We start from the raw sequence: 13,394 nt of genomic DNA, 5'->3' as shown, positions 1-13,394 counted from the left end.
GCTTATTTTGACTTCCCCTCAAAATATTCTGAGTCCTAAAGTGCTTGAAACTCAAGTCAGGTACATTAATAATGTGACACCCATTATAATATTTTTAATTTTCATATTGTCATTTGGGGGCTGGAGCCATAGCACAGCGGTAGGGCGGCTGACCCGTGTTCGATTCCCCCCGCCCCTCTCGGAGAACCTAGCAAGCTACTGAGAGTATCCCACCCGCATGGCAGAGCCTGGCAAGCTACCCGTGGCGTATTGGATATGCCAAAAACAGTAACAATAAGTCTCACAATGAGAGATGTTACTGGTGCCTGCTCGAACAAATCGATGAGCAACGGGATAACAGTGACAGTGACAGTGATTGTCATGAAAAAGGAATATGGTATACTGTGTATGACGTAGTCACTGAGGCAAGGGCTCAATTTAGAGCAGGTGATAACTATAGACTTAGGGGAAGAACCTATTTCAGCACATTCTTTTGAAGTAGATGGATAAAGCTGGGAAGAAAGCTCAAAGGGTGGGGAAAATTTCTTGTAGATGAAGGCACTGTTTTTGATCATTAATTTTGTCTTTTTTTTTTTTTCTTTTTGGGTCACACCTGGCAATGCACAGGGGTTACTCCTGGCTCTGCACTCAGGAATTACCCCTGGCCGTGCTCAGGGGACCATATGGGATGCTGGGATTTGAACCCGGGTCGGCCGCGTGCAAGGCAAACGCCCTACCCGCTGTGCTATCTCTCCAGCCCCTTGATCATTAATTTTGATGAAGGCACACATGGTTTACTTTTAGCACTCTGGGTGTACCCCAGTGACACTTGAGTTCTTTGAGGCATGATCCTGGGATCCCTTGATTATGTTTGATGAATTGATGAAAGATGGACAAGTAGATAGGTGGGTGGTAGGTGAATGGGTAGGTGGATGGTAAGGGTCTGCAATAGAAGTTTCCAAACTTTTTGGCTTACTACCCTCTTCAGAAAATAAATTGCTCAGTGTACCCCTGAAAAATAGACCTTCTTTAAGTCAACAAATAGAAATCACCCCCAATTAAACCTGGGGTTACTATCCCTTTCCTGGATCGCTCTAATTCACTCTCTGGGGGCCAATATTGTCCATTTTGGGGAATAGTGGTATACATGAACGTAGAAGAAGGAGAAAACAGACTAAGACTATAAAAAAGTAAAATAAAATGATAAATCCTGAAACTGACGTGAAGTATTTATGCTGAAAGTTATATGGCAGAACCATGACACAAAATTAAACCTATTGCAAATAATATCTGTGCTGGAGTGAGTGCAAAAAAACCCATATAAGATGAGGTGGCACTGTGTGTTTCTTTTTCTTATTTTCTTTAATATTGTAGCAGTAGTGCGTATATAGCTAATACAGTCGAAGACAAAGCACAGCGAGTTGGGTGTTTGCCTTGCATGTGGCCTACCCCGGTTTGATCCCTGGCACCCATAAGGTCCTATGAGCTGCACCAAAAGTGATTCTAGAGCAACCCTGGGTATGCTCCCAAACAAACACAATTTTTTTTTTACTTTGAATTCTTTTTTAAAAAATTGTTTTATTTTATTTGTATAATGTTGTTCACAATAGTTTATTACATTCAATATTCTTTTTTTTTTTGCTTTTTGGGGCACACCCGGTAATGCACAGGGGTCACTCCTGGCTCTGCACTCAGGAATTACCCCTGACGGTGCTCAGGGGACCATATGGGATGCTGGGAATCGAACCCAGGTCGGCCGCGTGCAAGGCAAATGCCCTACCCGCTGTGCTATTGCTCCAGCCCCTACATTCAATATTCTAACAACAATCCTACCACCGTTATACCCTATCACCATCATTATTTCGAATTTTTCCAACCACCACCCAATCCTGTCCCCAAAGCAGATCTTAAAATAATTTGTTTTGTATTGCTTCAAACAAACACAATTATGGTGACTTTCTGACCTGACTCAACCTCTCAGAAACTGAAAAATTGCAAGTTTAGAATTGCCAAAATGACTTTCTCCTGTCTTATGAAGCTGAGGAGGGACTGTCCCCTCTTGCATTTTGCCTCACCCCTTACTTCCTAAAAGCAGAAAAATTCATATTACAGAGTTTGTGATGCTCTTGTTCTCTTCCTGTTCAACTTCCTTCCCGTCCTATTCCAGAAATCACTGCTGAGTTCTCTGTCTTGCTCAGGGCAGGTCCTGAGCTACTTCTGCTTCAAGCCTGAGAAGTCAGGGGAAGGACTTCAGAGAGAGTGGCAGTACTTGGAGGTTCTTGCCCTGTAATCAACCTTACACAGGCAAAGGCTGTGAAACTTTAGCTTCTCTGTGTTTTAGCAGAAGGCCTGTGATCTTCTTGGGACAGAGAGGTTAACTGGCCCATGATGTGGCATTGTCTTTGAAATAATATGATTTGGAATAATATGGTTTTGGAATAATATGATTTACTAAGATGTTTTATAGGTTTCTAGACCATGTCTAGATCATATTATGTGTTTTCTTCCACAGGTCAAAAAAATTTTTTTTGAGTGTGTTTTGGTGGGGTGTGGGGGGCATGTGTGGTGATGCACAGGGATAGTAACTTGACTTTGTGCTCAGGGATCATACCTGATGGTTCTTGGGGGACTATATGGGATGCCAGGAATTGAACCTGGGTTAGCTGCGTGCAAGACAAGTACTCTACCCACTGTACTACCTCTCTGGCCCTCCGGGTGAATTTTAGAACAGCTTATTAAATTTTGTAATAAAATGCATTGGGTGAGATGATGCTGAATTACTGGCTGGTGTCTTTTATTCTTTTTTGGCCATACCTCATGGTGCTTATGAGTTATTTCTGATGCTGTGCCCAGGTAGCACTGCTGGCTGTGCTCAGGGATCATATGTGATGCTGGGAATCAAGTACTTTACCCACTCTATTATCTCTCTGGCTCAGAACTCACATCCTTAGCATGTGATGCCTAGTCATTCTGTTTTTGTGAGTTTTTGTTTGCTTGTTTGTTTATTTTGGGGGCAAACCTGGCGATGCTCAGGGGCTACTCCTGGCTCTGCACTCAAGAATCACTCCTGGTGGTGCTCAGGGGGCCATAAGGGATGCCAGGGATTGAATCCTAAATATAAAATGTAGGGCTTGCAAGGCAAATGCCCTACCCATTGTACTTTTTTTTAAAAATCACACCCTGGCTCTGTGCCTAAAGGATCACTCCTATTGGTGCTTTTGAGGCTACGTGGTACTGGGATTTCAACTGGGGTTGGCAACATGCAAGATAAGCACCTTAGTCCCTGTTCTGTCTCTCTAATACCAGGAAAATTAACATTTTAAACCTAAAAATATATATTTTGTATATTTGATGTTTGATTTATGTATACTGTAACAACAAATCTCACAATGGAGATGCTACTGATGCCTGCTTGAGCAAATGGATGAACAACGGGATGACAGTGCTACAGTGATTTATGTCTAGGTGTTTTATAGCTTTATGGTATATGGATGATGTTTTCCCTGTATGTTAAAATAGAAAATTGGTTATTCTGAGTTGAATTAGTAATGCAGAATCCTAACAATCATCAGTTAATAGTCTCAATTTTCATACACCCTGCAAATGAACACTTGTTTGCCTTTTGACTTTGCCTCAAGTAGAAAATATAGAGTTAGGATCATATAACATTGTTGGTCATCATTTTGGCTATTAGGGAGGCAATCAGAACAATTCTTCCTTTTGACATAGGTTTAAACTTGTACCTACAGAGTTGGGATGTGGGTTGTGAGCATCCAGACGTACTCAGATTCAAAGAGAAAATAATCGCATCCACGAAAATATGTTTTGCATTAGCTTCAGTGGAGAATAGATGCACATTAAAATTTGACAAATATAGAAAGTTAATAATTTAGAAGATTAAGTTAATAACTTAAAAATAAGCTTTGAAAATGTTTAAAATACAGAGCTGGAGAGGTAGTACAGGAGATAATGTGCTTACCTTATACTCTTCTGATCCCAGTTCGAATTCCCAGCACCATTTATGGTACCCTACGCACTGCCTTCAAAATTCCAAACAAAAAATTTTAACTGTAAGCATATATAATGTATCGATCTATACCTTATTATATTGCATACACAGATACTACTACCTTTTTTCTTTTACTAACTGAACATTTGTGTCAACCCTGCATCATTTTCTTTTTTTTTTAATTTAAAAAGTTTCAATTTAAATACCGTGCTTTACAAAGTTGTTCATAATATAGTTGTTATGGGCTTTCAATGTTTCAACAATAATCCCACCAAGAGATAATCCCACCTTCTCTTCACCATTGTCCCCATTCCCCCAACCATCCCATAAACCTGTACCCTTAGCACATAATAATTTATTTTATATTGCTCATTACAACTAAGTGACTAATAAAATTATAAAAAATGCTTCACTAAAAATTATTTGTGAAAATTGTTGTATTTCATCATGGGGTCATTAGTTCTTGTCTGACGTTTAATTAAGCTGTTTGTTGAGGGTTCTGTGTTACTTGTTTATGTTTCTTGAATTTAGTTGGGTTCCATGTTACTTCTCCATCTAATTTGTTGTGCTCCTACTGGAATGTCAGTCTGTGGAATTTGGAGGTGTCGCTGGGCCACCTATGTGACCCTGTGGTCCTGAACTTCAGAATCTCTAAAACTGGGCCAGGAGTTGACAAGGCGGTGGCTGTGGGAAGTGGGTGTGGTTGCTGGGGCTTCTGGAAATATGGGGTGGGGTGGGGGAGGGACACTTGCTATTGACATCATTTTCCAAAATCATGTGCTTACTTCATGTCTCTGAGTCACATTGTGGTAATTCTTGCAATATTGCAACCTTTGCTTATCTGTTGTGATGTTCTGTGACCAGTGTGATATAACATTCTATTGCTATTCTTTTTTAAAAAAATTATTTATTTATTATTTATTTTTATTGAATCATTGTGAGATATAAGCACCTGTCCCTTCACCAGTGTACATTTCCCAGCACCAATGTCCCTAAGTTCCCTCCCAACCAGCCTTCCTTAGGGAGGCACTGCTCTCTCTCTCTCTCTCTCTCTTTCTCTCTCTCTCTTACTCACTCTCACTCTTTCTTCTTTTGACATTATGGTTTGTGCTACAGGTACTGAAAAGTTGTCAAGATTTTTCCCTTTGCCACTTTCAGCACTCAGTTCTTGTCCAGAGTGCTCATTTCCAAATGTTCTTGCAGTAGTGGTCCCTTCTCTATGCTAACTTCCCTCCCCAGCCCCCATCCCTCCCAACTTGTGGCAACCATGGACCAGCCCTCTTGGCCCTTGTTCCTACTGACCTTGGGTATTAGTCTCAAAATGTGTGTGTGTTTTTTTATATCCCACAAATGAGTGCAATCATTCTATGTCTGTTGCTATCTCTCTGATTCTTTTCACTCAGCACGATGCTGTTCATGTCCATCCATTTATGATTGGACATGAGTTTATGATTTCATTTTTCCTGAAATCATGGTATGGTATTCCATGGTATAGATTTACTGTAGTTTCGTCATCCGGTTGTCTGTTCTTGGGCACTTGGGTTGTTTCCAGATTCTGGCCTTTATGAATTGTGCTGCAATGAACATACAAATGCAGATGGCATTCCTGCTGTGCGTTTTTGGGCCCCTACGGTATATTCCCAGAAGTGGTATTGCTGGGTGATATCAAAGTACAATTTCTAGATTTTTGAGGAATGTCCATATTGTTTTCCAGAAAGGCTGGACCAGTTGGCGTTTCCACCAACAATGAATGAGAATCCCTTCTCCCCGCATTTGTACCAGCACTGGTTGTTTTTGTTCTTTTTTTGACATTTGCCAGTCTCTGTGGTATGAGATGATATCTCATTCTTGTTTTGATTTGCATCTCCTTGATGCAAAGTAGAGCATTTTTTTTCATATGCCTTTTGGCCGTTTACACGAAAAGGCAAAAGGCTATTCCTTTGTTTTAATTAAAAATTTTGACTTAATTCAGGCCTTTACTTCTGGTTCTGGGCTCAGGGATAATTTCTGGAGCTTCTCAGAGAACCGTATGGGGTGCTGGTGAATCAAATCCAGATCAATTACATGTGAAGCAAGCACCTTACTCACTTTACTATTTCTTTGACCCCTACTGCTATTTTTTTATGGTGCCACAAACTACACCCATATAAGTCTGCAAACTAAATTGATAAGTGCATGTGTTCTACCTACCCATCTTTGGGTTGTTTTTGTTGTTACTAGTCCAGGTACTGCACCCAATACCTGGTTGGCTATATGGTGAAGAAGATATAGAACCTTGGATGCCAGCATGCATTTAATCTGCTGAGCTATGTCCTTGACCTTTGCCAAACAGTCTCTACTCTTGCTTCAAGTGTCCCTATGACCTGAGGGATAGTAATATTGAAATTAGACCAATTAATAACCTTACTACAGTAGTAGTAAGGTTATTCCTATAACCTTATGTTGTAAGTTGTTGTAAGAACCTTATAACCTCCTATAACCTTATATTGTATGTTGTAAGGACCTTATGCTTCTAAGTTGTTCATATAAAAGGGATTGTGGCACAGTCTTATGTTGAATCTAAAGCTTGAAATTCTAACTCAAAAGAGAAAGGTGCAAGGAAAGCTCAGAGTGATCAAAGCTAAATCTCTGGAGTTTAACAGCTAACTAAGCTGTGGATGCAAGAGAAACACTTTAAAAAATTTTTGTTATTTTGGGCCATCTCTGCAAGTTGTTCAAGCTTGCTCCTGGTTCTATACTCAGGGACTATATTGGCTCTGTATTCTTGCCGGGGCTAGGAAGACCAAGTGGAGTGCTGGGGATTGAATTGGATTGGCCATGTGCAATGCCAGCCTATCTGCCTCATCTGCTATGTCACAACTCTGCCCCAAAGAAAAAGTTCTTGAAAGAAATTAAAGGAGCTACTTTAGGAAATACATGAATGGTAATAAAGTGAAGCAGTTTTATTGGTGATAGGAAGTTTGATTGCTCTGGAGTGATAATTAAACCACGGGTTGGAAAGTAACTCAAGAGGCTGGAGTGCATGTTTTGCATGCAGGAGGGCTGGGTTTGATCCCCTCATGGTCCCCTGAGCACCGCTGGGAGTGACCCCGGAATACGGTTGTTGTGGGGTCATGATCAAAAGACCACCAGAAGCCAAAAATAAAATTTTGCCTTTATTGACAGTAGTTGGCAGGCTCTCTTGGTAGGCACGAGCAGTGGCCTCACAGCAGAAACACTGGGATTTTATTAGGAAAAGTCTCATCCTGGTCCCCAAGCGTTTTTTTTTTTCTTTCTTCTTTTTGGTTCATTGATGCTCAGGGGTTACTCCTGGCTCTGCACTCAGGAATTACTCCTGGCAGTGCCTGAGGGACCATATGAGATGCTGGGGATTGAACCCAGGTTGGCTGCATGTAAGGCAAATGCCCTATCTGCTCTTACTATCACTCCAGCACCCCCAAACCCTTTCTTAAGCACCTACAAAAATTTGTTTTGTTCGCTGGGTCCACATTCTGGCACAAGGTAACTTCACGCGAGCACAGCAAAGCAAACATTGTTACAGAAACGAGAAAAAGCAGTGACAGCAGCAGTACCCGGAGCAAGCACTCAGTCATCTTTAACTATATTCCTTTTGGACTCTAGCCTGTTGCTCCTGTTTGCAATCCACGGCAAGGCTTTTGGGCCTTGGTGGAAAGTTCAGTGTACTTATGGAATGACACAGTTGAATCAGCAAAAACACCCCCAAACAAATAAACAAAAAAAAAAACCCCTAAACCAAAAAACAACCAAAAAAAACCGAACTTCTAAAAGCCCCTAAACTTTTGGTTCCGCCCTTTCAGTCTCCCCTTCACACAGTCAAAAAAAGAAAAAGTTAAGCCTGTCACAATATTCTTTTAATGGAAGCTGAGTCCAGAGAAAGGTACTAACTCTTCAAACGGCAGAAGCCTGAAGTTAGCAGATGGTGGTTAATGAAGTGTGAAGGAAGAAACTGTCTCCGTCCTGTGAAATGTGTGGTAAATCGAGTGCTGATGGGGAAACAGCAGCAGCTTATCCAGAAGATCCAGTCAATTACTTTGACAAAGTCAGCTGCACTGAACAGCTTATTGTCGGTGTGGATGGACAGAGACTTTCACGTCCATGTCATGTCATGTCCGTATTGTCAGTGTGAATAGACAGAAGAAAACTGTTGCAGAAGGTCATAGCGGGGGATAAGTCAGTGTTCACAAACTGACTTTAAACCGGGCCTCAAACACAATGTCCTGTGTTGACACTCTTGTTGCTCTTGTGAGGGGACAAGGCAGCTGGCTATTTAATTTTATTTATTTATTTATTTATTTTTGGGGTCTGGCTCTTCACTCAGGAATTACCCCTGGCAGTGCTCAGGGGACCATAAGGGATGTTGGGATTAGAACCCGGGTCAACCGCGTGCAAGGCAAACGTCCTACCCACTGTGCTATTGCTCCTGCCCCGAAGCTGGCTATTTTAAGGTGATGTCAGTGCACGTTCGCCATTCGAAAATACGAGGACCCTGAAGGATTATGCTAATTTTACTCTGCCCGTGCTTCATGAATGAAAGTCTGAATGACAGCATACACGTTTGCAACACAGTTCACTGAATGGTTCAAGTTCACCATTAAGATATGAATTGCTTATGCATCTTATAAACTGAAAATACAGGAAAAATAAAGTAAGCAACTATTTCAAGCTTTTATTTTTATTGAAAAAAAAAGATATGAATTGCTTAGATAGAAATATTCCTTTTAAAACATTGGGGTTCACAACTGCGGGTGAATGGATCAAGTAGTTGTGGAATGTTATGTGGTTCTAAGAAAGAACAAAAACATGCAATTTGCTGCGACATGGATGCAACTAGGAGATACTGTGCTGAATGAAGTCAGTCGGAAGGGATAAATGCAGAATGATCTCTCTCATCTCTGGCATTTAAAGATACACAGCAAGATAGCAACGAAGAACAGAAGGCAATAGGAGAACTGATTCACAGACTGAGTTAATGGTGGAGAGTTGAAAGGAGGGGGGTTGGGGTCCTCTGGCGGGGGAGGCGGGTACACTAGTGATAGTGTTGCAATCATGTGTATGGAGGACTGTCATTAATAGTATTATTGCAAAATACAGAACTTCAATTAATAACAAAATTTAAAAGTAAAGCAAAAAACAACAAAAAGATATTGGGACTCATCGACAGCACAGTCCAAGAGCTCAGATGGAGATGTATAAGAATATTGCTCTTTAAAATATTTTGTTTCGGGGTTGGAGTGACAGCGCAGTGGGTAGGACATTTACCTTGCACGTGGCCGACCCGGGTTCGATTCCCAGCATCCCATATGGTCCCCTGAGCACTACTAGGGGTAATTCCTGAGTGCAGAGCCAGGAGTGACCCCTGTGCATTCCCAGCTGTGACCTAAAAAAGAAGAAGTAAAATAGTTTGTTTCTATTTTAAGCATTGTGACTTATAATACTGTTAAGAAGATTCCTCTTTTTAAAAAAATTAATCCAGGCACTGTGATTTACAAACTTATTAATGCTTGAGTTCCAGGCATACAAGATTCCAGCACCAATCCTATCACTAGTGTCAACTACTTCCCTCTACCAGTGTCCCCAGGTTCCCTCCCCCCTCATCTCCCACCCTTGTCACCTTGACTACACATTCTTAAGTTTGGTTGTTGTTGTTTGGACTCATGTTTTCAGTGTTGTTGACTCTGTAGCTTTGCATACTTAGCTGCCTATTCGATACACCAAAAACAGTAACAAGTTTCACAATGGAGATATTACTGGCGCCCACTGGAGCAAATTGATGAGCAACAGGATGACAGTGACAGTGAATGAAGCGTGAGCAAAAGTGGTGTGTGTTATTTTCAGGTAGGACTGTTAAAAAACCCTGCCTGGTTCGTCATGCTTTTCCTCGTTACCGTGGTGATCATGGAGGCACGTATTGATTTGAAACATGGGTGTTGTATAAGTAAATTGGATTTCTGATAAAAATATGGAAGAGAGTCTCTCAAAACTGTATTGAATTTTCAGTCAACAAGAAATAAACTTTTAGGTCAGAGCGATAGCACAGCGGGTAGAGTGTTTGCCTTGCACGTGGCCGACCCGGGTTCAATCCCCGGCATCCCATATGGTCCCCCAAGCACTGCCAGGAGTAATTCATGAGTGCAAAGCCAGGAGTAACCCCTGAGCATCGCTGGGTGAAACCCAAAAAGAAAAAAAAAGAAACAAAATTTTGTTATATTATCACTTGTATCACTTGTCATCCGTTGATCTTCGATTTGCTCAAGTGGGCACCAGTAACGTCTCCACTCGTCCCTGTCACATGCTAGTGTAGCCCAATGGTATCTGCTCGCTCCAGGAACATGAAGAGCCTCAAACCGTTCATTCAGGGTTTTGACGAAGAAGTCTGACCATCTTGTAGGTGGGCGGCCACGCGGTCTTTTGATGTCCTGTGGAATCCAGTCAGTAACAATTCTAGTCCAGCGGTTGTCTCTGACTCGCATTACATGTCCGGCCCATCTGATTTTTGATGCCTTAGCAAATGAGACAGCGTCCTTGATTCTTGATGGTCGAGGGAGGTTGGAACTCTGGATTCCTTCTCTCACTTGAGTGAAACATGATACTTCCAGCATAGCTCTTTCCATTCCTCTTTGGGAGACCCGAATAGCGTTCTCATCCTGTTTTCGTAGGGCCCAGGTCTCTGAGGTGTATGTTAGTGCAGGAGTCAAAAAGATGTGCCCAGAGCCAGAGGTTCTTTGTCCTCTTAACCACTTCTTCAACATTCTTGAAGGCGTTTCACCCTGCCGAACCCCTCTCTTTTTGTCAATGATCACTTTCTTGTAGAATGGTGAGATCCTGATGGTGAATCCGTGATACAGTTTGTGGAAGATCTTGATGTACTGAGTTTGAATGCCTTGTTTGGCTAGGGTTTCGATGACCGCTTCAGTCTCAACAGAATCAAAGGCCTTCTTTAAATCGATGAATATCATACAGAGCGGCATCTTGAACTCTCGAGAAACTTCAATGAGATTGGTCACTGTGTGGATATGGTCTATCATGCTGAATCCTTTTCGGAACCCAGCTTGCTCGTATGGTTGTCTTTCGTCCAGTTTTCTGCCTATTCTATTCAGGATAACTTGAGTGAACAACTTGTAGACAATGGACAACAGGCAGATTAGGGGATATTTGCCAATGTCGTAGATGTCTTCCTTCTTGTACACCAGGATGGTCCTGCTGGTTTTCCATTGGGACGGAACCTTGCATACGGACTGGTAGTGTGTGAAGAGCTGAGCCAGTGTATTGACTTGAGTACTGGCGGCAGATTCTTCAGGTGTTCGGGTCTGACCTTGTCTGGACCAGGTGCTGTACTCATCTTTTACCGATGTTATGGCATGTCGGATTTCGGAAGGGAGGATGTTGGGAACGACATATCCATCTTTTGGAATTTGGTATGTGGGCAGGTGGACATGGCTGTTGAAGAGATCCAAGTAGAAGTCGTGGATAATCCTCTCCATTGCCCTTCTGGAAGATGTGATAGATCCATCAGGACGTTGGAGGGCAGTCATCTTGATCTTGTACTTGGCGAAGGACAGGCAAGCATTGCGAATACTTTTCCTGGCTTCTGTCGCATGGGCCAACACTACTGCTCTTCTGTCTTTGAGGTCTTTCTTTATCGCTTCTCTATACAGCTTTGTGAGCTCAGACGTTAGCTTGTGGTTGCCTGAGGCTCATGCCAAACCATGTTGGCGAATGAGCTTGAGAGTTTCCAAAGACAGGCATCTGTTTGTAGCTTTCCCACTCTCGGCATTCTTTGCTGAGATATAATATAACAAATAACATAATATTCACTGTCTGTCACTGTCATCCCTTTGCTCATTGATTTGTTCGAGTGGGCACTAGTAACATCTCTCATTGAGAGACTTATTGTTACTGTTTTTGGCATATCCAATATGCACGAGTAGCTTGCCAGGCTCTGCCGCAAGGGCTCGATACTCTTGATAGCTTGCCGGGCTCTCCAAGAGGGGCAGAGGAATCGAACTCGGGTTGACCGTGTGAAAGGCGAATGCCCAACCGCTGTGCTATTGCTCTAATATAACAAATAATAGATATTGAAATTTTGCTCTTGTTTGTTTCTGAAGCATAATTAGCCTATATCACTAATTCAGACATCCACAATATGAATTAAAAAAATCCATATTGATTCAGAAATCCATAATTGGAAATTCATGATCTAGATCATTACATTATAAAACTAGGTTTTATATACATAAAGATATTTATTTATTTATTTATTTATTGTTTAATTTATTTTATTGAATCACCATGTGGAAAGTTACAAAGTTCTCAGGCTTATGTCTCAGTTATACAATGCTCAAACACTCGTACCTGCTCAAAGGACCCACAAAATGTCAGATCTATAAAGATCTTTAACTATTTTTTTAGGATGATGCTGTTTTATTTACTTTTATTAAAAAACTTTAAATTGAATACAGTTATTCCATACAAACTGAGATGCATGGTTACAAAGTTGTTCATGATTGTATTTCAGTCATACAATGTTCCAATACCCCTTCCTGTATGTTTTGCTCCACCAATGTTCCCAGTTTCCCCCTTGTCCCCACCCCTCCAGCCTGCCTCTATGACAGACACTTTTCTTTTCTCTCTCTCTTCCCCCTCTACTTTTATGCACTATGATTTGCAGTACTGTTACTAAAAATCTATCTTGAATATCACTTTTTTCAGTACTCAGTTCTTGTCCAGAGTGATCGTTTTCGATTATCATTGTCATAGTGGTTTCTAGTCTTTCCTAACTGGTGTCCCCACAATTTAAATTTTTTAGTAGCCATAGCCATAAATTTCTCCCTTAGCATAGCTTTTATGAATCACATGTTTTGGTATACTGGATTTCTCTTTTGTTTTGTTTTGTTTTGTTTTTGGCTGGAGCGATAGCACAGCGGAAGGGCGTTCACCTTTCACGCGGCCAACCCATGTTCAATTCCTCCGCCGATCTCGGAGAGCCCGGCAAGCTACCGAGAGTATCGCGCCCGCACGGCAGAGCCTGGCAAGCTACCCGTGGCGTATTTGATATGCCAAAAACAGTAACAATAAGTCTCACAATGAGAGACATTACTGGTGCCCGCTCGAACAAATCGATGAGCAACGGAATGACAGTGACTGGAAACAGTGACAGTTTTTTTTTTATTCGTTTTCTTTTTTTGGTTTTGTTTTTGGGAAAATTGCAGTAGAGGTTATTCCTGGCTTTGTGCTCAAGAGTGACGCCAGTGGTGTTCAGGAGACTGTGTGCAGTGCTGGGATCAAACTGGGATTGATCTCCTGCAAGGCAAACCTTCTAATTCTTGCGCTACCTTTTCTCTGTTTTGTTTTATTTTTTTTTTGTGGGGACTCCCATGTTTCTAAA

Source organism: Sorex araneus, chromosome 4, assembly GCF_027595985.1.
Source record: "Sorex araneus isolate mSorAra2 chromosome 4, mSorAra2.pri, whole genome shotgun sequence".
In the NCBI taxonomy this organism is placed as follows: domain Eukaryota; kingdom Metazoa; phylum Chordata; class Mammalia; order Eulipotyphla; family Soricidae; genus Sorex; species Sorex araneus.
This window is presented reverse-complemented; position numbering follows the sequence as displayed.